Below are 25,125 nucleotides of genomic sequence, written 5' to 3'. Positions count from 1 at the left end.
ATCGAGAAAGATTAATAGATCGTCTCGCTCGTGGCCAATTAGATAAATAGCGTAACGCATTCGCGAACACGCGTCGGATGAAAAATAGCAACGAAGTCGGGGCGGCAATTTGTGCTAACACGCGCGAATCGTAGCGTTATTTAACGGCAGTTTTGTCGTCATCGTCGTCTTCATCTGTCGTCGTTGGTGAACACGGGGACCTTGAGACCAACTGTCTCGCTTTGATAGCATCAGCAAAGTTTCGTGTAAACTAATTAATCGGCGCGCACGCGGTAACGTTGGGCGCGTAAAAAGAAAAAAAAAACATATCGTATATTATAAAATAACATCGCGTATATTATCTTCTCGACCGACTTTATCGCAAATTATGTTTCCGTAAATCGTGGCCGCTCTGTATAGCCGCTCGAAAGAGCGCGTGGCGAAAAGAGTGCGAAATGATCCTCGGTCTCGGATATAATTCGCTCGATAAATTACAACGATCCGTGCCGTGTAATTCGGACGACGGCGGAAGAAAACGAGCGGTAGAATACGGCGACAGGCATCGAGAGCCGGAGCCAGTATATTTCGAGTTAACACCCGACTGTATATATGTTACGGCCCGTATTAAAACTTCGGCGGTGTGAGGCGCAATAAAAATAATGATGGCGAACATTTAAATAAAAAGCAGCGATAATATATAAAGTCGCGTAAATCCGTTCGCCGTCCGCGTGATCTTGGCGGTGAAAACGATCGGTTTGTAAAAGGTAGCGCGCCGAGTTAAAATCTCCGCAGGAAACTGGTTTGGCAAATCGTCCACTTCCGATATTTCGCCGCGCGACTCGACGCTATACGGCCGGCCAATTGCGTGACGAATATTACATAGCGCGCCGGTTGTTGCTCATTACTGAAAATAAGAAAAACAGCGAGCCACAATGCCATAACGTGAAATGTCTACCGTATAAACCGACGGCCGACAAGTACTGCAAATATCGCCTTAATTATATGTATGCGCGGTGTGTTATGTTGCAACATATTTGTATTTCTATTTTTTTCCCCTTTGTATCTCTACATTTGCGCGAGAATCGCGCGCGAGTCGTGGCATTAAAAAGTTTTACATCTTTTTTTTTTTCTCAACGTCATCTTATTCCCGCCATTTACAAAGTAGATACGATCTGACGGGGAAAAGAAACACCATCTAAGTGTATGAATGTTACAATGACAAGTGGTATCGATAAACTGGATGAAAAGAAACGCACCATCTAAGTGCATGAATGTTACAATGACAAGCGGTTTTCGATAAACTGGGACACATTCTTGCAGGATTATAAGTTTGAAATGAATAATTATGCTGAGAAGAATGCAAGTAGCAAGAACAAAGACTTTCTTATTTATTAACTCAACTTGATAGCAACCATATGTAAGATAAGTTTGAAATGATTGAACGAAAAATGTCCAAAAAATATGAATAGCAAAGAAAAAAGATTCTGACGAATTAAGAGAATCAATTTCGGATGACTTTAAATAAATTCCATACAGAATCTTATTTGCTCTCAAAATTGACAGAGTTGTCGAGATATCTCATGCTTGAAATGTCAAGTCTACGATTCCAGCGAGGAGAAAATTGTTTCTGTTTTCGATAAGGAATATTACTAATATAAAAGCCGGAGATAGTTCAGGAGTTAGCGCAGAGCGGTGGCTAGCTAATGCCAACTACTGTAAACTGGAATCGATGAAAAATCAATGCAAGTCCCTCAGACACGCTCTGATAGACTTCGACGCTCGTAAGTCTCTCGCAATTCGACGGCGAACTCGCGCCTCGGCTCTCTCGCAAGAGCGCTTTCTTTTGCTGCGGGAGCGACACAGACGAAGGTAACAATTCATGCGATATAATTATACCGGCGAGTTCGCATACTTGATCGATCAAATTGTAAGGTGATAATAAAAGCGCGCCGCGCGATCGGTATCGCTTCGCGATTTTCAAATAGTTTTCCGCTTGAATTCCTCAAATTCCCGCCTGCTAAAGAGATTACTCCAAACTGATGACGAAATAATGCGATCTTTCACGAGTGCGAAACAATCGGTAATAAGCCGAGAGAAAAATTACTTTAATTCTTTATCTTATTATAACGTGATGAAGACACTCAAGCCTGTCTTTGCCGAAGGTGATTTATAATTTAAGGCAAGATTTGCATAATTGGATTATTGATTTTGACAGGTATTAATCAGATTATATGATCGTGTTACATCTGAATGGTCTGGAAATAGTCTTATATATTTATATTTCTTATATTTTCGAGAGAGTTTTGATTATAATTTTAATTAAAATATTCACGTATCTATTTCTATTTTACGTGACATTGCAGTTTCTGCACGTCTAGCATGTATCTTTGAAAAACTCATTTCCATTTTATTTCCTGTCTTTTCTTCTGTCATGCAATTTCCTATACAATGTTTCCTTTCTTTTAGTTGGCAGAAAGAGAGAATGACTATGTAAAATAGAATCGTGTTATCGCAAAAATTTCAAATTAATAGGCAAAGGTACGCTTCGTCACAAAGATTTTGCAACGTGAAACTATTGTAGATTTGTATATTCGGCTGGATAAACTTCATTATATATTATTTATCTATTTCATTATTAAAACTTTTATACTGTATCTTGAGTTTGCGATTTGTACATAATTTGCAATATTATTTCGTAATTTGCGGTCGGGTGTTGCGTAAACTACGACGAACACAAAGTATTATAGTTTCCGAAATCCTCTTTGCTGTAAATGAGAATGCTGTGAAATATGCAATTTCCAAGAAAGTATTTTTTTAATAAAGATTACGTGTAATTGTCTTGATTTTTTTTTCAAATCATTAAAGAGCAGGCACGATTATGAAACAGAAGTTGATTCTAGAAGAGCTGCATTCTCAAAACCACAAATACATCTGTGTAAAAAGTTGCAACGTATTTGATAGAGATGCGAGTCACGAGCACTTGCTCGGGTATTTTTGAGGCATTTCTGGCATCCATGAACATTTGGCCGCAACATGGCGCGAACCATCATCGTGGCATTCATCGCGAATCTGGTCGCGTGCCGGACCTATCTCAATGTTGAGAGGAATCTCGTAGTTGTTGCTCATCATGTTGGATCCATCTCTCAGCTATATTTAATTGAGAGAAAAACAACTGAATTGCGTAATCGCGTCATCATTGACCAAAAGTCATTAATAATATCTCCACTTCAAATTCACTTATATACATTTTTTCATTTAAAATAATTATTTTTTATTATATTAGAAATGTGCATAATCTCTCGTATATAAATTGGAAGCATAATTTCGTAATTTCTCTCTCAATTGAATCGATCGATGCGTTTGACAAATATGTAAAAAGCAAATTTTTAATATTATTTAATGATGTAAAATCAGTTTATATAACCTGAAAAAAAATTTTATTAATTTTCTATAAAATTATTTTCTATTCTTTTAATATACATTTCTACTTAATCTTTTGACAACTGATTCTGTATCCGACTTGCAAAAGTTACATGTGTAATAAAATACAATAAGATCACACAGTCTCTTTTCAGGCTACGATAATAATTACAGTATCGTTTAATTAGCAGGATGATGAGTGCCATAAAGTCTGACCACCGTTGCTCGCTCTAAATCATTCTGATAATTGTTCTAATACGCTCTAAGCGTCAAGGCGGCTCGTCTAATTTAGATTATCTCGTGTTATACATGATTAAGCCAGTAAACACTTTGAAATCGTCGTATACGACGTATCATACGATGAGGAAAATGAAGATCACGATAAATAGGAAGTCGCTATATATATATATATAGGTGCGCATGACGACACATATAGCGAAAGGATAAGGAATACTGCTTGAATGCGCTTGCATCCTCATTGAAGTGGCTCTGTGAGCGGAACTTTATATTTCATACTGACGATAAGACGGTAACTAAAGTGAAGGCTTTAAATACTCTATAGATAACGAGCTAAGAAAAAATAGACTATTTAATTTTTAATTCTTTAATATAAAAAAATGTATACGTAACTATTGTGTATAATCATCAAAAGGCTTCGAATAATTTATATACCTTCATTTGCATTAACTACCCCTTCGTAAAAACGCTTGAATAAAATTGCAAAATTTACGACTTTCATCTCATTAACAATATGATTCATTGTGTTAATTGTGTTAATGTGCGGTGTTATATTCGCACACCGTCGCCTATGAAGTAACGCCGTTCAAACCGGACGGGGATTCAGGGTCATCCGTAATTCACCATGATACGGAGAACGGCAAAAGGGAGCACGTTGTAAAATGTCGTTTCTTCGGCTTTTTTCAAAAGCCGGACGTGACCGGAGCCGTTAATGGGACACGCGCGTGCATTCACGCGGAAATTATGGAAATCGACGGTGACGATTTTGTGAGAGGCGAAATTCAACAACGAGCGGAAATGGCGGGAAGAACGGAAGAAAGGGGTTGGCAGACGAGATCCCTGGAGATTTAGGATGAAACGTGGGAATAGCTATTTTCCTTTGCACTGGTACTATCGATTGTTTCACTTCAGAATACTACTAGTCTTTTATTTATAAAACCGAAAATTTGTTTAAAAAAAGGGAAAATATATACAGTAATTGTTTCTCCCTTGTTTGCTTACATAATACAATAAGCATGCTGCAAATCCGACACAATCGTCGATTATACGATGCACTTCCGGTTGAGGAAGAGATATAAATCGCGCCGACATACTTAACAATTACATCATGACAGTAAATTCTTTAATCAAGGAACAAATTACGCATGAGCATGCTAATTAGATTCTTCCCACAATTTATTGCGATTGTGTGTGAATGCTGATTATAAGGGTGATAAAATACTGCAACTAGAATAATTTGTCCTATTAAACAAACAATTATACTCAGTTCATTAATTTTGATCATCTATTTTAACTTTTTCATTTATTCTTAAACTTCTATTACACATCTATTCGTGCAAATTAAAAATCAATAAGATTAGAAAATTCTAATCACGCAATAGAATAAGTAGAAAATATTAACTATTATTAAAAAAAGCTTTTAATTTAATTTTTTTTTAATAATAAGCTTATAAGCTCTTTTTATAAAGAAATATAATATAAATTGTTATTTCAGAGTATCAATGTATTGTATTTTTAAGTTACAAAATTAATATAAGAATAATAGAATATAAGATATTGAAGCATGAAAAATATTGCAATAAAATTCATTCGTCTTATAAAATTTTTATTTCACTTATTCGACAAATTCAAGGAAAATAGCTAAAGGTTAAGTGCAGTTAAAAGTTACAGCCGGCGCCAAAATAATCAAGATGCTCCACAATACTGGAAAAACGTGCCAAATCGCACGATGGCGCGAATGAGATTCCGGACAGGGAAGCTGACGATGCAGAAACACGATTCTCGAGTTTCGCACTTTATCTCGCTTATCGAGGAGTAGGTGAATTTTCTGAACGAGACTGCGACGTGCGAGAACGAGATACGTGCCAAGTACATGAGAGAAAAAGACCAGATTTATTTTGTCAGTTGTTTCTTTTAATATCGTGTATATGTGTTTGTGCATATGTGTGAACAGAAAATTACTGGATAAAAAAATAAGCAAAAAAATATTGGGAAACTTTAATATATACAGTGTCACGTCTGGGACATTCATCCATTTTATTTTCTAAACGAAAAGTCTCACTCAGGTAAAAGTTATTTTTGCGTTTTACGTAGTCCCGGACCTTCAAATGGACGTGTCCATTTTTCTATCTTGTCTGAGAGTTATAGCACTATTTCATTTCTAATAGCGTGTGTAAAGGCACGTAGAAGGTAAAAGAAAACTTTGTAACTTTCACTTTCTCGAGAAATAATGACGACAAATGTACTTGGTGAACGTATAAAGGTTGAATATTCATCAAAAACTTTTGAAGTTTGGGATCAACCTAATAAAAATCAGCAATAATTTCTAATTGGATAAGGAACTGGGCATTCCCACCAAACACTTCTTTAGTTTTTACTATGATTTCACAAAATCGTCAACAGAAAAATAGGTCCTTTTTTTTCTAGCAATGGCTGGAATGAAAACATTCAACGGTAATAAGTGTCAGAGTAAGAAAGCGAAATGCAGGATCGGTATTTACTTTCATACTGTGCCGACTAAGAATTATTATCAGAGGAATTCAAGAATGCCATGGTCAAGGTAAGAGGGTCAGTGAGATGCGCGGCAAAAACAGGAGAAATTGAGATGCATCACCATCATTGTTGCAGTTTTCAATATTCATATATTGTATCAGTTTCAAATACGATTTGTTATGAAAATATTTCAATTATGTGCAACGACTTTAACAATTATGTGTAGCAATTAAACTTCGCCGTTGAAAGTGACAAAAAATACTAATTATTTAAAATTCATTTTAGTTGCATTAATATGTATATAATATTTTTTAAATGTATTTTAATAAGAAAATTTTCAAATTTATTTATGCAATTTCAGACTAAAAAGTATATATTTTATAATAAAGAAAGTCATCATATTATAGAAAATATAAGTGATATAAGTGTATCTAGAATATATCTTTTAATATTTAAAGGAGGAGATATTTGAAAAAAAATACAACAGACATACGTATTGAAATTTGCCAGCTGCGTCAAGTAACTGACATATGTTCGCTTAATTGAGCGAAAGCTTTTAGACGAGGATACAGAGTGGTTATAGCCAGTACGGTCGTTTATTTATGTCAAAACTGTGTATGGTACATTTATCAGACATGATATATTTGTCCATAAACGTTATGTGTTGGTACTCACGATTGGTGCAATATATTTTTGGCTGAATTTATTGGTTGTTTGAAGAATGCTTAAGCTCTTGTAATACTTCGAGTAAGATAGATAAGCTAGATTATTTTTTTATGTTTTCAACAGGAAGTCGATTCTTTTATAAATATTCTTTTTATCAAATTTGATATTTGTGAAAATGGCTAATATCGATCAATCGAATTCAATATTATGATTACGATTTTAATTATATTTTTTTAGATATTATTTGGATAGAATTTTAAGCGTCACAATTAATTGACGAATTAATTAAAATTACTTGAAATACTTTATTATATTATTACTTACCTATTATATTTATAATATATAATTATTATATGTATAATATTTTTTATTATGCAATTCCATGGTCTATATGAACTTCTATCGTATGGCGCAAGCTCGTTCACTCCGTTAATTACAAACATCTGCTTCCTAAGTGCCAGATCATCGTAAATCAAAATTTTACGCAACATTTGATAACAAGAAGTGCCAAGGCAATTCAGGGCAGTCAAGGACAAAGATGCAAGTAACACGCGTTCTGTTTACATTCAATGTCGTCCTAATTTTTGTTTCTTCTTGACTCTAATTCGTTTAGATGACCTCGACATTACACTTGCGTGCCGAAATCAGAATCGCAGTTTCAATGCAGAGATTTTCTTAGTGAGATATGAAGCAAACGAATTCCAGGCATTTCCGATAACAATAGCATATATCAAGAGAAGCGTTATAGTTTCTCTAATTTCCGGAAGCAGTTTCCGTTTAATCTCAACGTCGACAAGCGATCATATTTATCTTAACCGTAACTATCAACATTGGCTATCGTAAATATTATTTTCCGATGAGCTTCTTCCTTCGGATAACCTTCTCGGAAGATATCAAGTTATGCGCCCAACTGTCTGGAAAGCTTTTGGATACACTCCAAAATAAACGATGTTAAAAGAAGCTTTAGGGTTTCTACGTTTTACCTTGTTCTCTCCGGGATAAAAGCGAATTAGATGCGCACGTAATGAGGAGTTTGTGATTTCGGCAAGGTCCGCAGATTCGTCATGGAAAGATTCGTTTATTTAAGGCTAAAAATATTTTATGTTGATAGAAAAAATTCTAAAGAAATAGCAAAATTGTATGATATTTATTCATCAATTCTTCTCGTGTATTGTTAAAAATATTGCAGCGTTATTTTTATATTTAAATCTCACTCATATATCAAAAAGAAAGTGAACATGTGAATTTTCGAACATAAAATTATAAATTGCTAATGTCAAAAATGTTTAAACTTTCATACACAAGTAAAAGCTCTCTGGTCGTTCTTCGAGCTTTCAAAGAAGACTCGCTCAGAATGGTTGGTATAGTGTTCGCAAAGTGAATTCAGTCTGTATGACCGAGGATTACCGAGGATAACGGAAGAGAGATAAAAATTTCGACGAAACTGTCAAGCCGATGGCAGATGCTTTTTTCCGTTAAAAGCGCGATAGACACGAACATAACGAGCGACGACAGCAGAAATTTCGATAAAATTTCTTGCAGCTCAAAGTTGCGAACGCGCTTACAGCAACGACGAACGAATCGGATCGGTGAGTGAGTCGCATTTTAAATTAAAAAAAAAACCCTCTGATTGACTCACTCACTTTCTCCCGTCGAAGAAGCAGAAATTACTTTTACGACCGATCACTATATACTTTCACTAGGGCCGCGAGTTTCTAACTATAATCCGCTCTGCGCGGTCTGCAATGATATTCTCTCTCATCCGCGGTTACTATATTTAAGAATTCCAGCGAAAACGTCGACAGCCGCGAGCGGAAGTTTAAATAAACTGCACGGACTCGCGGCACAATGAATCGCAAATCGTGCCCAAGCATTCTTCATAATTGTTTCAAATGGTCGCGGCCGCGGTTTGATCTCTCGATCGAGATTTATCGCCGTTCGCGTCATCCCGGAAACACGCGGTCAGCGTCAATATTGACGCAAATTATCGCGAACGCGGAGGAGAGGCCGTTACGTAATCACAATGTTACCGCAATTATAACAGCCCGTCGATGCAGGAATTTGAAACACAATACGGCGCGCGATATATGTGGCCGAGAAAAAATATGCGCATCATCGCGCGCATTTTGCGCGCTTCGCTCTCCCTGACCTCGACTGATATTACTTCATATAAAAAAAAGACATAATAGTTAAGATGACGAAAACGCGCAGATAATTCCGTGATATGTGAAAGAGGCTTTACAATTTTATCGAGTTCTTTTGCTTCATCTCTGTGTATAATAAATTAATAATCGAAATCATTTTTAATCAAACATTTATTTCGTATTAAATCTTTTTATGTCTGCACAATTATGATGAAATATATTTTTAACGCTTATTTCTGATATGAAAAAAATTTGACACCGTCACTAATAATGTTAAAAAATGAAAAATAGGTCTCATAAGCTCGATCGGTCAGAGATAATTCAGTTAGAGAGGCTATCGATTTTGCCGATCGTATCTAGTCTTCTCTTACGACTAACTGGTTTAGATGATGAATTGACCTGATTGTTAACCCCTTAGTGTTGTTCGTTCAGAAGCTCGGTTCTTCTGTTATAATTTGCGCAATGGCTTTTGATCCATTGCGAAAGCTTAAGACGATTTGCACTTCGAAGAAGAGCAAATTGAGAGAGTGGTCCATATTAATCATATACGGTCGTTGCTCCGAAATATTCAAACGACTTGTCACCAGATCAATTTAATTGCACCGCCAGCTGCTTCATTAAATCTCAGATTTATTTATAGAGAACTAATGGTATTGCGGTTTCTTGGGTGACCTTAAGACCGATTTTAAAATGCCCTTTGAGAAGAGACTCGTTGAGGCATCGCTCGATCGCTCTTTCTCGGTACGATTTATGCCGAAGTTTAAGTCAAGGTCGTGGAAAAGTTTCAATCTCCTTCACCGAGTGAAGGTAGCCTTCTCGTTTTGTGGCTCCTTTGCTTCGCGAGATAATCCTCTGTCTATTCGTGTATTTAATCAAAATTCTTAGCTACACAAAAATATTAAAAATATTTATTTATTTCAGTAATGTTGCTTCAAAGTATTTAAAATAACTAAAAATAATTGATTTTCTAAATAATGAATAATCATTAATGCTCGACATAAAATTGAAAAAAGTCTAGTTTTTAGTTTCTTTAATTCTAATTTCTCAATATCCCAGATGGTTAATTTTAATGTTCTCAGAAGTTGATATAAAATTTCTTCAATTAATATAATGTTTTTAATTTTGATGACATAATCCTCGGTCATTAAAAATTCATTTTTTTTTTTAATTCGGGTAAATTTGGTCTCAAGATATTTCGGGAGAAAAACTCGAAGGCAACTACTTGAAAGTCGCTGATCCCACGTGGAATCGAAATGAAACATCCGCTCGGATTTACGGATGCTTTTCGGTTCCGCCGTGCGATCACGTGAGGATACGAGAGCCGGCCCGTTGAAGCCCGTCGTGCGGGTTGTGAAACAGTGTCAGTGACCGACAGCCTAAGGCCACCAGACCGCCTTGCACAGAGAACATCGTCTCAAAATGATTTAAGTATCGTTCACACCGAGGGAAAAAAAAGAGGCGACGTTTATGTCTTTTCGACGCGACGCCATCGGTGCTTAAACGCGGGAACAGCACGTCGCCGAGAAAAAGGCCGAGATATCACGTCTGAAATTCGATTTGCTTTCACTCGGCGTGTCTTATCGATTCATCCCGTGTCATTCCCCGCGGGACGTATCGATTGCATAAACACGGGAATTTTGTATATCGCCTTCACGTGAATAGAATATTTTAGCTCTTTTTTTTTTAAGACAGAAAAATATAGTCTTGTGCTGCACATAATTTTTTTTCTACCGAGATGTTTGCAGAAAATAATGAAGATGTGTTTTCTTTTTATAATTATGTATAATAATTGCACAAATAAATAATCCAACTACTTTTCAAAAGAGAGAAGCTGAGCAATGAAATAATGCAACGGGATATCTGTATCGTGGAAATACTTTCTTTTTTGTTTTGATTAAACAATTCATTCTTGATGACCACATTCTCAAGTAAATACTCTTCTCTAACTATAATCAACAATTACAGGTTTAAGAACGCGCTATTAATATAATGATAATGAGAGAAGAAGAGAAGAAGCGCGTTTAGCTACCGGTCAAGACTATCTGGCATAAATTAATGAAATTAATTAATGCAATTATACATGGAATGATTACTACTTCACGCCGCATCTACGAATCAGTCACGATCGATCGATGCGAATCGAAAGCTTCGTCTTTTATCTGCGTTGAAGCCGACATTAGAATCGACCCCGATTGAGATAATCCGTTACAATCGCCGATGTAATGCGAGACACGCATGTCTCACAATCGATACGCCATCGATCTCGAAACCAAGATTCATCCGCCAGCGGCGGTCGCTGGCCCTGAGAAAAACCCATCCCTCTCGCGACAATTCACCTTCAATGTGGGTTTGACACTGACACACACGCTCATATACACGCACATATACTCACACCGCCTGGCCCACTTACGCGTTACGTAGCATTGCCAATGGTCACGAATTTTTTTAGTCTCGGGATAAACCGAATAAAACTTGTCATTTTTATCTGCATGATATTTATTTTAAATCGACGAAAGAAATCCGTACGCGGCCAGCCTTTAAATTATTGGTCTTATTGTATTTAATTGACGAGATTTTTCAAGTAATCTTGCTAAAGAGGCAAGATACCAAAAATCGACATACTTCAATTTCTTGCCAATTAAATGCTACTTTATTTAGAGTTGATTTAAACTTGATCTCATTCGCCTCTCTACTAATAATTGTACAAAAGTTTCAAACAAGATTAAATTAAACCTATAATATATAATTTGACGGAAAACAATCTCTAATTAATATCTGTAATTAATTTTTATTTTATATACTTGCAAAGAGTCCAAAAATAAGATGGTATGTCAGTTTTAATATTTCCTATTTCCTTCAAATAAAATCTGCATATAGCTGCATTTTCTGCTTCTATATATCTGTCCACTCCGAGGAAGTTACCTCGGCTGTTTCCTGTCGACCCTTGAGTCGAACGCGAAGACAAAACGAAGACAGTCGCTCTACCGAGTGAATAAACGACAACGTCATCCGTTTCGCGAGAACTCTCCCGATCTACCCGTGGGAACCGTTACACGCGAGAAAACCGCGATGCAAAATGCAACAGAAAATAGTTCTCTCATTAATCACCGCATCAGATTGTGCGCGCCCGCTCGTCCGCCCCTATAATTAAGCCACGTCTAATTGATTTCTCCCGCGTCAAATATGGAATGGAAACGTATGACGGGTGAGTCCGCTTGAGCGAAGATCAAGTCGCCCGTGTAAAACGCATTGGCGAATTATATCGGGGCGTTTGATCGACCGTAAACCTTGTTCGGATCCGGCTTCGAGAAGAAGGGGTTGCATCTAGCTGTCAATTTGATCGATATATTTGCATCTCGCGAAAAGGATGTCAAATAAGAAATAATAAAATTCTGATGTAGACTTTAACGACAAATTATTTTATAAAATTTTTAATAATTAATTTGTTAATAATTATTCTTAATAATTAAGTCTTGAATAATTAATTTGTTTAAGAGCATTTTTTATAAAATAATTTTGTCAAATTAGTTTGACATTATTTTATAAAAAAAAAAATTCTCTTGAACAAAACTATAAACACCTTTCTTTCTTTTTGTTTATTTTTTTCGTATTTATTTCTGCGATTTTCTTTGATATTTTCATTATATCACTTTGCCATTAAATAGACCTAATTATAATATTTCGCCTATCCTTGTATACACATCGTGCAAAGGTTCCCTCCAACGTTCGAGCATGTCTCACGACAATGATGTCGGATGCATGCTCGAGATCCTATACAGCTAATTCTGAGAATCCCGCGGTGTCGTGAACATATCCGTTCCAAAAGAAGGTTCCACCGACACTACATCTCCGGGTTAAGTCATATTTCAACGCGCACGACAGGTACTCGTCGTTTAAATACCTGGTCACGTATATAATTGCGCGCGTCCAGTCTTATGATTACTTTAATAGCGAATCTCCCTGCTGTCGTTCAGTGAAAAGAAAGATCCTCTCCTGTGCACTGTCAACTTTTCTTTAATTGATTATTTCCTCCAAAAGAAATATATGTCAATAAAAAAAATGTGCGTGTGCGATCGATGTTCTTGCGTGATTATGTATATTCAAGTGATTTATTGCACTTAGGACATCTATCTACAGATTGAATTAATCTTTTGATTAAACTTCGCAGGTTCAATTTACGAAAAAAAAGTTAAACTTCGTATATATATGTATGTGTTGGGAGTAATAGCTGTTCTTATATTTGCATTTGCATAATTGCAATAGGCATTTTTGTACAATTATAATCATTATTGCCACTTACGATAATCATCACTGATTGTTACTGCTTCTCCTTTTCGATCGACAAAATAAATTATACGGTTCTGAAGACAGATCTGGTTTTTTAAATTTTGCACTTCGATCCGCTTCCGAGAAGTTACATTTATGGAGATTTCAACATGTGAGAGATCTTGATTCTTTTATAATATTATAAAAGCGATCTCAAAAAGAATAATATCTATTAAAGTAGGGATGAAAGAACATTCTTATCATGCCGATGTTAAGATTAGAGGCAACGCATCACAGAGAATTCTACAAAAATTATATGGCAATTTTATTTAAAGGTCTATGAAAAATTTTATACATACAAAAATTTAAACTTTATATACTTATATATGATTGAATTTTTTATTCAATTTCAAGAATTATATTTTTGCACCCAAATATATCATTTCAATATTATATATGTATAAAATATTTATTCCATAAATATCCAGATTTCTTCGTGTAATAAGAGGACACCATAATTTACTTTTATGAATGTCAAATAAATTTACTTTTAAATTAATTGGTTTTATATAATTTTTAGTTATTTATATACATATATAAAATATTGTGAATTATTAAAATATAAACAACAGTAAATTCAGTGCTATTTTTATGTTAGCATGTCGAGATGCCTTTAAATGACTTAAATATCGTGCACGCAAGCAGCTCTTTCTCGCGATACAGCCTCGTGCTGGCTTGAAACTGTTCCAAGGTGGAAGCAGTCGATGCACGGGCGTTGAATGCCTTATGAAGTACGAACGAACGAACGGACATCCTGGCGTTATGTAATGTCGCGTTCTCTCCCTTGTACCCGCAATTAACTACCGTCTGCTTTTAACCTTCCAACCTCCGCGTCAAACAGCGGCACTCCTTTCTCGGACTATATGTATATATCCACTAGCGAGTCACGATTACCGAACGGGGTCAGCCATGTGAGCCAAATACACCAGCAAAAATCGAGACACTGCCCACGCGTCAACAGGATGCTGCAAAACGGTAGTGCGGTGAGAGCCTTGAACCTGAAACCGCTCGCAACCACGGAATAAGGCTCGAAGGCAAGATATTTTTTGCCAGTTGTTTTAAAATGATTGCGAGAAAAATTATAATTTTTCGCGGTTTAAAGTCATATATATTTTTTTACATCAAGCTAGTTATATAAATATGGATTTATAGAAAATCATGATTTCTGAATTAGACTCGATAATTATGCAGAGCATTAGTTTTTACGTTATATATGTACAACAAAATATTTAAATTTATTCTGCACTATTGATAAGAAAATCTGAAATTTTTTAAAATAATCGTGAGTTTTCTATTGTGAAACACTGAAAACAGAACGGGTTTTCCCGTTTCACAATACTGGTATTATTTCCAGCTACTAGAAAGCCAACGCCCCGTGTAACGACTCGTAGAAATTAACGGAGGTGCTATAATTGCACCCACAAGGTGCTTACCAGGGAGCCTCTTCTGAGCACAAAACAAATCCTCATTAGATTGTTTCCTCAAATTACCTGACGGATAATATGTAACGGTATAAGTTGTTGCATAAACCACACGCAAATGTTATGCATTACGAGCCAATGTTTTGGCTTTATACCCCAAATTTTTTTAAATAAAATATTTCCATTTATTATTTTCTAATCGACGTCGTTTGTCAATCAATCAATAATGCTTTTAAACACATTATAGTGAAACATTTCCAGAGCTAAATGCACAAACATTTAAATTTTCAATTAAACCAAAATCAAGTATCTCTTTCCTCCTGCGAATATAATCTTTAAATAATATATATATATATGTATGTAAGTACATATTTATAATATATAAAATATTTATACTCGCAGAGTTGGAAAAATTTTAAATTTCTGTCAAAATTGAAAATATACGCTATGTTGTACACGACAAAATTGCGTGACACAGTGTTGCAAGTATGAAAAATGGCATTTTTCGAAAACATCGGACGCTGCGAGATAGTCGTTCAGCGTTTCAATCAGTTGTGCGGTGCCGCCGATGTTAAAATCGTCCTCAAGTAACGTAACATCACGGTGTTACGTGCGACAATGTACCGCAACGTCGTACCATTCTCGCCACTTCCTGGCTTGTTGCTGGACATTTCTTTCCGCGCTGGAAAACATCACGAACGCGCGTGTCATCGTCTCCTGCACTTCGCTCCGAGAGCGTGAACATTCTCGCATCGACGAGGAAATGCATCGGTGACGCGCGCGACGAAACGTCTCGAGCGCATCTCGCCACAAAATTGCAACGCTTCTCGCATTTAGACGTGTCTGCTTGCAAATAAAAAGACTCGCGCGCGACAAATGCAATTAATTTTAATTAGACATTTTTTGCGTAGCTTTTGTGAATAAAGGAACATAAAGAAGTGATTTAACAGGGTGTCTAGTAAAATTTAAAAATAAAATTTAAGGACATTCAAGGAAATTTGCACGATTTTCCAATAGTATTATAAAGATGTACAAGAAACTAAAAACTTTATTTTCTTTATCAAGTCGATATAATTGTATGTTGATGAAAATTAATATATGCATTAAAATCTATAAATAAAAAATATATTGTATTATTTACAAAGTAAGAGATAAAATATTTTTTTCTCGAATAGTCTCAATTGCTCTTTTAGCTGAATATTTAGAAGCAACGAAAACAATCAAGGATCCACGAAAAATTCAAGTACAATTTCCAGGATGTTTAAAGAACAAACAAAATTTCAGAACATTTCAAGGACGTTAAGGATTTTAAGAACGTCTAGACACCCTGTCCAAACAAAATTTTTCAAACAATCAAGGATCCACGAAAAATTCAAGTACAATTTCCAGGATGTTTAAAGAACAAACAAAATTCCAGAACATTTCAAGGACGTTAAGGATTTCAAGAACGTCTAGACACCCTGTCCAAACAAAATTTTTCAAAGAGAGGCAAACAAACATATTTCTACAAAAATTGGACTTGCATAAGATTTGAGCAATATAGAGTTGATACCTATTATATCACATTCTCCCAAAACTTTTCCTATGCGATATTCGCGATAGCGTGTCATCGACCCTGGTTTATATCGGTGATTTAATTTATTTTTAATCCATTTCACCAATCGGGGCGGACATACCATTGTCGCGCTTCGGCGAACGTTAGCGAACGGTTTACATAGGCGGGCGTTTTGGAGCCATCACGTACGCCAGCGAATATAGTTAATACCTATTTTCGTTTGGCCCGTACATCGTTCCACGGAATTTTATTTGGCGGCAGCGGACCGTAACAAAATCCCTCGGCGCTGCGCGCGAGCTAAAATCCCGTTCCGGAAGCCGCGATTGGCGGGCGCTTGATTGAATTGGCGGTCAGTGCCGGGCATTAGGACCAGCTTGCAAAGGATTGAATTTCTGTCACAATTATCGATCGGTCCCTCTTATCCGCATACGCCTACGCGGGACCGGGTTTTATGGCAATCGTCTAAACGCAGCTGCTGCTGCTGCCTTTAATGGCAAGGGCGACGAAGAAGGGTAGTTCGACTCCAACGACCCCGAAACGACGTGCATTTCTACAGAATTAGTTTCACGAAATCTCTTATCGTCCGGATATTTCCTTTGGGATTATAAGCTAAATGCACCGCTCTTAATTTCTTTTTGGAAATTATTAAAGCGGCGACTCAATTAAACTTAAACGTATATAATATAAAAAATTAAGTAAATATTAAATATATATAGTTTTAGTTACATAACATAATATCAATAATTGAGTCAAAATTATACGCGATCAAAGAACCAAGAATTCGCTAACGGGATGGTAGTTATTAGAGAATTTCCATCTGTATTACTTCAAAGTTATAGCTCATTAAATAAAATAACATGGGCTGCAGGGTCTGTTAAGAGAAAACCTAATATTTAGGAGTTTCATGTCTTTGGAATCCAGTAAATTTCTTCACATTAAAAACAATTTTATTCATTAACGTATTGGAAAGCTCCGAGAGAAGAGTGTCACGGCCGACCCAAATTGGTGGCACGTATACTTTCGTCGTTAAGCCTGAAAACGTGAGATGAATCTGCGGATTGCGCGATCGAGATCGATGTCGAGCCCGATATTCCGATCACAAGTCTCATTAGAAAGTGTTGCGTGCACGTACATGTATCATACCATAAAATGCATGATTATACGAACAGAACTGCTATATGAATATGAGCAAATAATTCTACATTAAATATTTTACAAATATATTTCCTAAATTATATTCATTAAATCATGAGCAAATGAATAAAATCCCTTTCCGCTTTTGTGATTAGAATTGAATTGTATAGACTTGTGTTAAAAAAGAAGAATCACCTCTAATAATCATATTTTTCTTCTGTTTATCTCATTATTTTGTTTTATAATTGCCGGTCGAGTTATGACACAACTATAAACTCACTTGTTTAATTCTGTCAAGGATAATCGTATGAAGATGTCGCGTGTCTCGTAGAGATTCGCAGGATTCTCGTTGGAAAGATCTGTTTGTGCGATAGACGAGAAAATTACTTGCAAACGTACAGTTAATTACGGCATGTTGTATGTTAATTAGCGACGACACGACAGTGCACTTAAATGCACGTGCATGTCGATGTACGACGACTAACGCGATGTTATTCGCACACGTATTTTCCGTGTCCGCACAATCGATAGGCAAAATAAATACGCTAGCGGATATTCGTTCTCGCGAGATTATAAAACAGAATCAACGATTGGAGCTCATAATATTGTCCCAAGGCGTGCACGTGTGTGGGATGAGCGCAGCCGCTGCTCTTTAATCCGTTCAGCAGTGCCGAAGAGATCAATGAAAAATTATAACGGTATTTACATATATGGAACATGCGAAATAACCAGATTTTATCACGACGTTTTCAAAATTTAATTTGTTCGTAAAATTTTTTGATTCGTCAAATAAAACATGCGTTATGGTATCATCGAGTTTCATAACATAATAATTCAATCACATAATAATTTGTTATGTGTTTTTCTCCTATTCATTATTTAATTTCCTAAATTATTAAAAAATATATTATATATATTTATATACATATAATATAATGCTTTTATAATATATTTATACAATATATACATGAATTTTTTTTAAATCAATTATTAGCAATACCTAGTGAAGTATTTTGCAATGTGAAATAATTTTTTTTTTTTTCGTTAGTTTGCTCAAAATGAAATTGTTTATTATTTAAAAATATATTTTGAAATTGGATTATCTGTTTAACATAATTATTATCAACTATATAAAAGTAATTATATTATAGTATATATTAAAGTGTCTGATACTTCAAAGAATTAATCTTATTGAGAAGTTGATCATCGAGTGATGGTAATCTACTTTGATCTAGATTGGCTTCTTTATGGTCCGATCTAACGCGGATCCTGACCTCCGTTAACCGAGTACCGGTGACCTGACCAGCCGAACTGGATTAGACGATCATATACTGACGTAAGAGCACAAGCTATCTACATTGTGTGATCCGATAAAAAATCATCTTTGATTAATAATAATTGGCGATAAGAAGAGAAATAAAATTCTCTTATTTTCGAAAAGAAATATTTTTATTAATCGATATTCTTTGATAGTCATTAGTAAGTATTAATTATTTTCACGTGTGAATGGTCTAAAGAGAAAATGGTTAAAATGTAAGGAATGTGCAAAGTAGAGGGAAACTCAGACTAGAACTAGATAAGTTAACCAGATAAGTTAATTGCTCAGCATTCCATAAATGATAGATAAATGACCATAATATCGAAGAAATTTCACCTTAAGCAGAGATTTACATACTGCATACTCTAAATAATTAGCATTCTTTTAAAAATATAATAGAATTTTATAAAAATAATATAGCATTTTTTATATGTAATTACCGTTATTATATAAGAATTCTAATATTAACTTGAAAAGAGTCAGGAATGCTTTGAAGTGGAAAATAAAAAGCAGTTTAATGTGAAGTGAACATTAATTAGTAACACCTATATCTGGGTGTTTCCCTTCTAATGACCAAAGACATTAAGTTTTTAATATTTATAAAAGGTGACGTCACCCTCCTCGCAGTTTATCATCGTTTCGTTCATTATCTTTCATAAGGAGGACTTATCCCTAAAGTATTCAGCGCGATAGAAAGCAGTGAAAGCAGTAATTCTCACAAGGGAGCTAATGGAAACGCCATATTTCCATTTGTACGGATTATTTATGGATGGGAAAATTAAATAAAGATTCACTGAATATGATTCGATAACTTGGATTACAAAACGGGAAAAATAGGAAACCTAAATATATTAGGAAATATTCACAACTGTGCTCTTATAAATTTTCTAAATTATTAGTATATGTGTCAAACTTATCGAGACCTAATTTCCTAAAGAATTTTATGTCAAAAAATAATTTAATCTACCACAAAAAGATAACAGGATAAATCACTGTTGATTGTTCATTGAATCACTTATTCTCTTTTTTATGCTAATTGTACAGAATATCGACAATGCTGTTATTTCTCAAGTCGTAAAGAAAACTGACCTGCCATAAGAAAGACGACCATCGCTATTGTCCACCTACTAAAAACTTACATATCACCTGCTGCTTTAGAGTGCAACTATATTAGAAATGTATAATAAATTTTATAATAACGCTATATATTAATTTTTATTGTTGTACGAAAAAACAAATATTTTAAACTTTGAATCTTTTCCATTTAAAAAATTGAAATTTTTTAACAATGTAATTTTTCCTCATTTCTAACACTTAACATTTCTCTCCCGATCATTAGTTCAATCTTCGCAATTATTTCTTGTTTGTATCAATAAGAAAAATATATCAGCATAATAATAATTTAAAAGTAATATATTTTAAAGTTTGACTATTTGTTAAACAGTGCTTATTAATATTCTTTAAAAAATTATCAGCCAAAAAAAGAAATACTTTTGCTAAAAATATTTTGTTGACATTTAGTATATGTATTTTACTTCAAAAAGTAAATGATAAGTAAATGATTAAATCGTAATTTGTCAAATGTGCTCCATAAGTTTGATTGAGATTACATAATCTTTAAGTACAATCTATATTAAAAAGCTTGTTCTAGATATGTTATATACGATAGTCTTTTCATAAGTACTTTTCATTTGCTTTCTACAGACTGAGAAAAATAGATAAAGTGATTTTCACAGAGGGTTAAATCTGTGTTTCGTGTCGGAATTGTATTCGAGAAACTATGTATAATTGAGAATCGCGAAGCGCGCTCCGTTAACGAGCGTAATTGTTCTTGGATACAAGGGGATTTAATTACATGGCACCTTCCTCCGCACGCCAAGCGCAGCGTATCTCATATTAATGAGCGACGATCGCGAAGGTGAGTAATTACGCAAAGAGCGGTCGGTGTATCAACAATCGCGCTTTTAGCCTGATTCCACATCATTTGTTTACAAGCAAACGAACTGCGGGAACCCGCAACACTCTCTGGGTTAATTAATCGGTCACATATGTTTATTTCATGCAACATTGCCGAACGATTGCTGATATTAATTTATTACTCGCGTTTCAGAGGATCGCAAAAATTTGCATTTAAAAATATAATTATATAATACGCATGGAAACAGGATTTTGTGACAATATGTATAATTAAAAATTTAAATGTGCGCGCGCGTCACAGAATTTATTGCTTAAATTTCAAAATATAATGAAATTAATGTAAAAGCATTATAAATATTGCAGAATTATTCTATAAAAAAACATGAATTCAAAATTAATAAGTAATATAATAAAAGTTTTGTTAAATTTTTTTCAAAATCTCTGAGAAATATACTGTTTTGATATGCACAAATTATAAAATTTCGTATAAAATTTTATATTATAATAAGTTTTAGAAATATCTTAAAAATATTTGACAGTTTATATATATATTGTTTATTTGCATTTTATTTGGCGATATTTTTTGCTGACTATTTTCAAACCATCGGCTCAATTCTGCATAAGATACGTGACATTCGGGATATTCGCAGGGTCCACAATTGCGAGATAAATTTCTGTTAAGCGTTGCCGGTGCGTATCTGGTGTGTTTACATCCGCATATGTACACATAAACAAAACTCAACTTACCACGTTTGGATTCGTCCGGGAAACGCGGATCCGTTGTTCCTCTCTCGTTGTGTGATATCCGATAAAACAATATCAATTTATCGTGTCTTCTCACACATGCACGTGGTCTCTTTTCTTACGCTTCCTCTCTCACGTTCGTCACGTTCGTGAAATTTCTCTTCTCCCTGAGTCTAGAAGAATAATTCGCGTGCTCCTCCTTCTGCGACCAACGCCAGGCACTTTCTCACGAAATAACTGAGAAAAAAAAAAGAAGAAGGAAGCGACTCCGAATGTGTCACACTCGCGCACGCGCTTCCTTTACCGATCGCACTGATCTCTTTCTGCAACCGGCGAACTTTTGTCCATGTCACGTGTCTTGGAGACCTGTTTCGGGCCCACTTGTCATCTGCTTTCTCTCTTCCTCTCGGTCTCCTCCAAAAAACGATCGGATAAATGTCACTTTCTCTCTGTCACCCGTTGAACGTAACACTATTTTATATATTTGTCCGTTCGACGATCAATTATTTCGATGCGTCCGGTCGTTCTTTTCGATTTACATTCGTCCCCTTCTTCCTTTACAACTTGGATCGAATCAATATTATCGATCGATTTTTCAGGAACAATAAAATCGCTCGCGCTCTCTCCCGTCTCTTCTTTCTTCCCACTGTCTTTATGTCTCCTCTGTCACCAACCTCGCACCTGTCCGGCTGACAAGTCGCTGCTCGAACACACTTTCACGAACCGCGCCGTTTTCGATCGCGCGCGCAATTTTACGACGCGCGAAACACCATGCACCGGCAAGCGAACAAATATTACAGAGCACGCTCCCCTTTTGATCTTCTTGTGACGAGAGCGATCGAGAGCGATTGCTCCGCCGAAAAACTCCCGCCGACCGGAAGAGACACTTCCGCTCGGTCTGTGCTTCGCGCGATCCTATCGATCGATCTCTCGATCGATATCGCGAATACTCCCTCCTTTGAACGCTCACACCGGATCCAGGACGATCCCGCGACGATCCCGTTTCATCGTTCCTCGATAATCGTTCTTAACTTTTGGGAAGAAAGAAGGAGAGAAAAAGACCCGAAAAAAATCGAGAGATCGTTTAAAAAAAAAAAAAAAAATTACCGAGATGCAGGAAGTTTGCGATCACCGAGAATTATCCTGAAAATTCCTCGAAGCTCTCCTCGGCGAGGACAAGGGTGAAATTTGGGAAGAAGCCGTGTGCTCGCAGAGATACCTTCCGTTCGGTGCAGGCGTCGAGTGGCGACTGCCGTTTCTTCCAGCGCTCGGTCTGCCTCTGGCCTGTTCCTTCCCTCTCTCCACGACCATCGGGAACCGACTACGCACAGTTCACGGATTTATGCTATTACAGCACCGTTTCCACCCTCTATGGCCGGTACACGTAGCCCGCAGCCACCCGTCGATCTTTCTTTTTTTTTTTTTTTTAAATTCCGTGCTTTTTCGAAGCCCCATCCCCGTAGGAGGGAATTCGATGGAACTGCTAACTAATGCGGTGAAACAGCATTTTCTCACGCGAACGAATTTCTTTTCATGCATTGTTAAAAAAGTTTTGGGTATATGGAATAAATCTGCGGAGGAAAAAAAGTAGGAAAAAAAGAAATGCGAGATTATTATTAAAAATATGTATGTGATTTAAGGTAAACGTCCCAGTGGTTGAACGATTAAGGTTACAAATTCATTTATTAATATTTTTATTATATAAAAACAAGAAATTTTCTTAAGGATTTGCATTTATCTTGTAAACTGATATCTTTATTGTTTAAAAAACATACAAACAATTGTTTTTATTCATTTTATTATATAAAAATATAATAAAATATGAAGCTGTGTAAAAGTACCAGTGTTTAAACGATAAAAACGCGTTTGTCCTAATGGTTGAACGAAGCTGTCCCAATATTTGAACATAGCAAAGTTATAATTATAGAAATAATTTGTCTATACAGAAGTTTTTTTCTTGTTCTTTCTTTCAACATTATCTTCGAAATTATCTAACATATAACAAGAAATGAAAAATAAAACGAATGTTCACATACACTTTTTGGTTAACAAAGGTTATCTGTCATAATATTTTCCTCGTTTATTATGACATAAATATATATTAAGTTTTTTTTTTAAATTCTTTAAATTTTATTACTAAATTAATTGTAGATTTTTTTAAATATTAAAATACTTACATTTTTAATGAAATTGAAACGAAAATATTACGATTTAAACGAAAAAAACGATAAATAAACAAACGGTCGATAACTAGGCAATATTGAATTTTTGAGTACCAGTAAATAAACACTAAATTTATCATATTTAAATGAATTTGTTTAATAAAATAAAAATTTTAATTAAATAGTAACTTCTTTTACGAATCAAGATAACTTTTACTTGTTATAATAGCATTTATATAAAAAATACACATACTTAAGTACTAAATGACGTTTCTTAACTAGATAGTTAAGAAGCTATTGAAAGAATGAATAAAAGTAAGCCGTCATTTAAAAAATAATTTTTTTCTCATAAATCGTTTTTTCTTCAATCCGTTTTCTTTTTAATAAATATTAACAAACGTTAATTTTAAATTTTAATATAATATTTGTAACTGTATGTATTAGGAAAAACTTAATAATTATAAATATGTATTGCATCGTTCATACATTAGGACGCGTTCAACTACTGGGACATTTACCTTAAATTGAAATTTAGTGGTGCAAGAGATTTTCCTATTATTTAATTATCTGCAATGTTTTTGTCAACATGAGATTTATTGCTTATTCCTGATTTAATTTTATATTAAATTTTTTTAACACCCTCTGTCATATTTCTATCAGTCGTTTATATTTATTGAAAATAAGGGTTTTGCCGGGGTGGTGTCCTTTCCCAGGCTCCCCCGCATTAATACCACTTACGGATATACAATTCGTTTAAGTATCTCCCTTGAAGGGTCGACCCTCCACATCCCTATAAACACGAATATCAATGCAAAAAACGACCATGACGATCATGACGTATGCATGGCGTATCGCCGACTCGTGTACGCGTGTGCATAGTGAAAAAAAACAAAAATGTAAGCATGGGGATATGACAATGCTGACTTCTTCTCATTGTCAGAACCAGAAATCTATATAAATGAATCTTAATATAAAAATAATTTATTTTTTAAAATCCAGATTCGAAAGAGCGTTTAAAGGGCGGCAAAAAGACACAGTTGCATCCTCGAATTGCATGTACGAATTTTTTTTGTAGGCAACGTAAACTCTCGTCACACATATATATTTTAATAAATATAATATCTTTTATATTTGACATCACGAAAGATATATATATATATATATATATATCTCCGCAAATATAAAATGTTATATATATATATATATATATATATATATATTATAGTTATATATATATATATATATATATATATATATATGAGGAATGAAAAATTCTCCGTCAAACGAGATAACGATAGTATCTTTAACTGATCTATTTGGGGCACGTGGTCCCCAATGTCTCCCTCTGAAATCCGCTTACGTCTGCATGTATCGTGCGGCGTGCGACTCCGGGCCCTTCTCCCGAATAAATCATCGGAGGAAAACCTGCCGGAAGGTATTAACGTCGCGTCGCGTCGCGGAGAAAGGGAACCTTTCGCGTCCAAGAGAGGGTTAAGCCGGCGCCCTTATCGCGTGGTCCCGGGAGGGATCTTCTCGTTCTCTGCCTGATCCTGCCTGACGCGAACGATCCACCGGATCGCTCCAATCCTGCCTGGTTGCATGTGGGACG

The 25,125-nt window shown here is 35.2% G+C and overlaps 1 protein-coding gene across 1 annotated transcript in view; it reads right to left on the bottom strand.

Moving 5' to 3' along the window:
* Window positions 1-22,592, bottom strand: part of LOC114940076 (uncharacterized) — a 43,991-nt gene extending 21,399 nt beyond the window's left edge. Inside the window, exon 1 of the mRNA XM_029314556.2 lies at window positions 21,358-22,592. The gene's annotated coding sequence lies outside the window, so the exon portion shown is untranslated. The remainder of the gene's footprint in view (window positions 1-21,357) is intronic.
* Between the last annotated feature and the right edge of the window lie 2,533 nt (window positions 22,593-25,125).

This window comes from Nylanderia fulva, unplaced genomic scaffold, assembly GCF_048542155.1.
Source record: "Nylanderia fulva isolate GAGA-0341 unplaced genomic scaffold, ASM4854215v1 Scaffold49, whole genome shotgun sequence".
Taxonomy (NCBI): Eukaryota; Metazoa; Arthropoda; class Insecta; order Hymenoptera; family Formicidae; genus Nylanderia; species Nylanderia fulva.
Note: the sequence above shows the minus strand (reverse complement) of the source record. Positions and strands in the feature narration are given on the sequence as shown.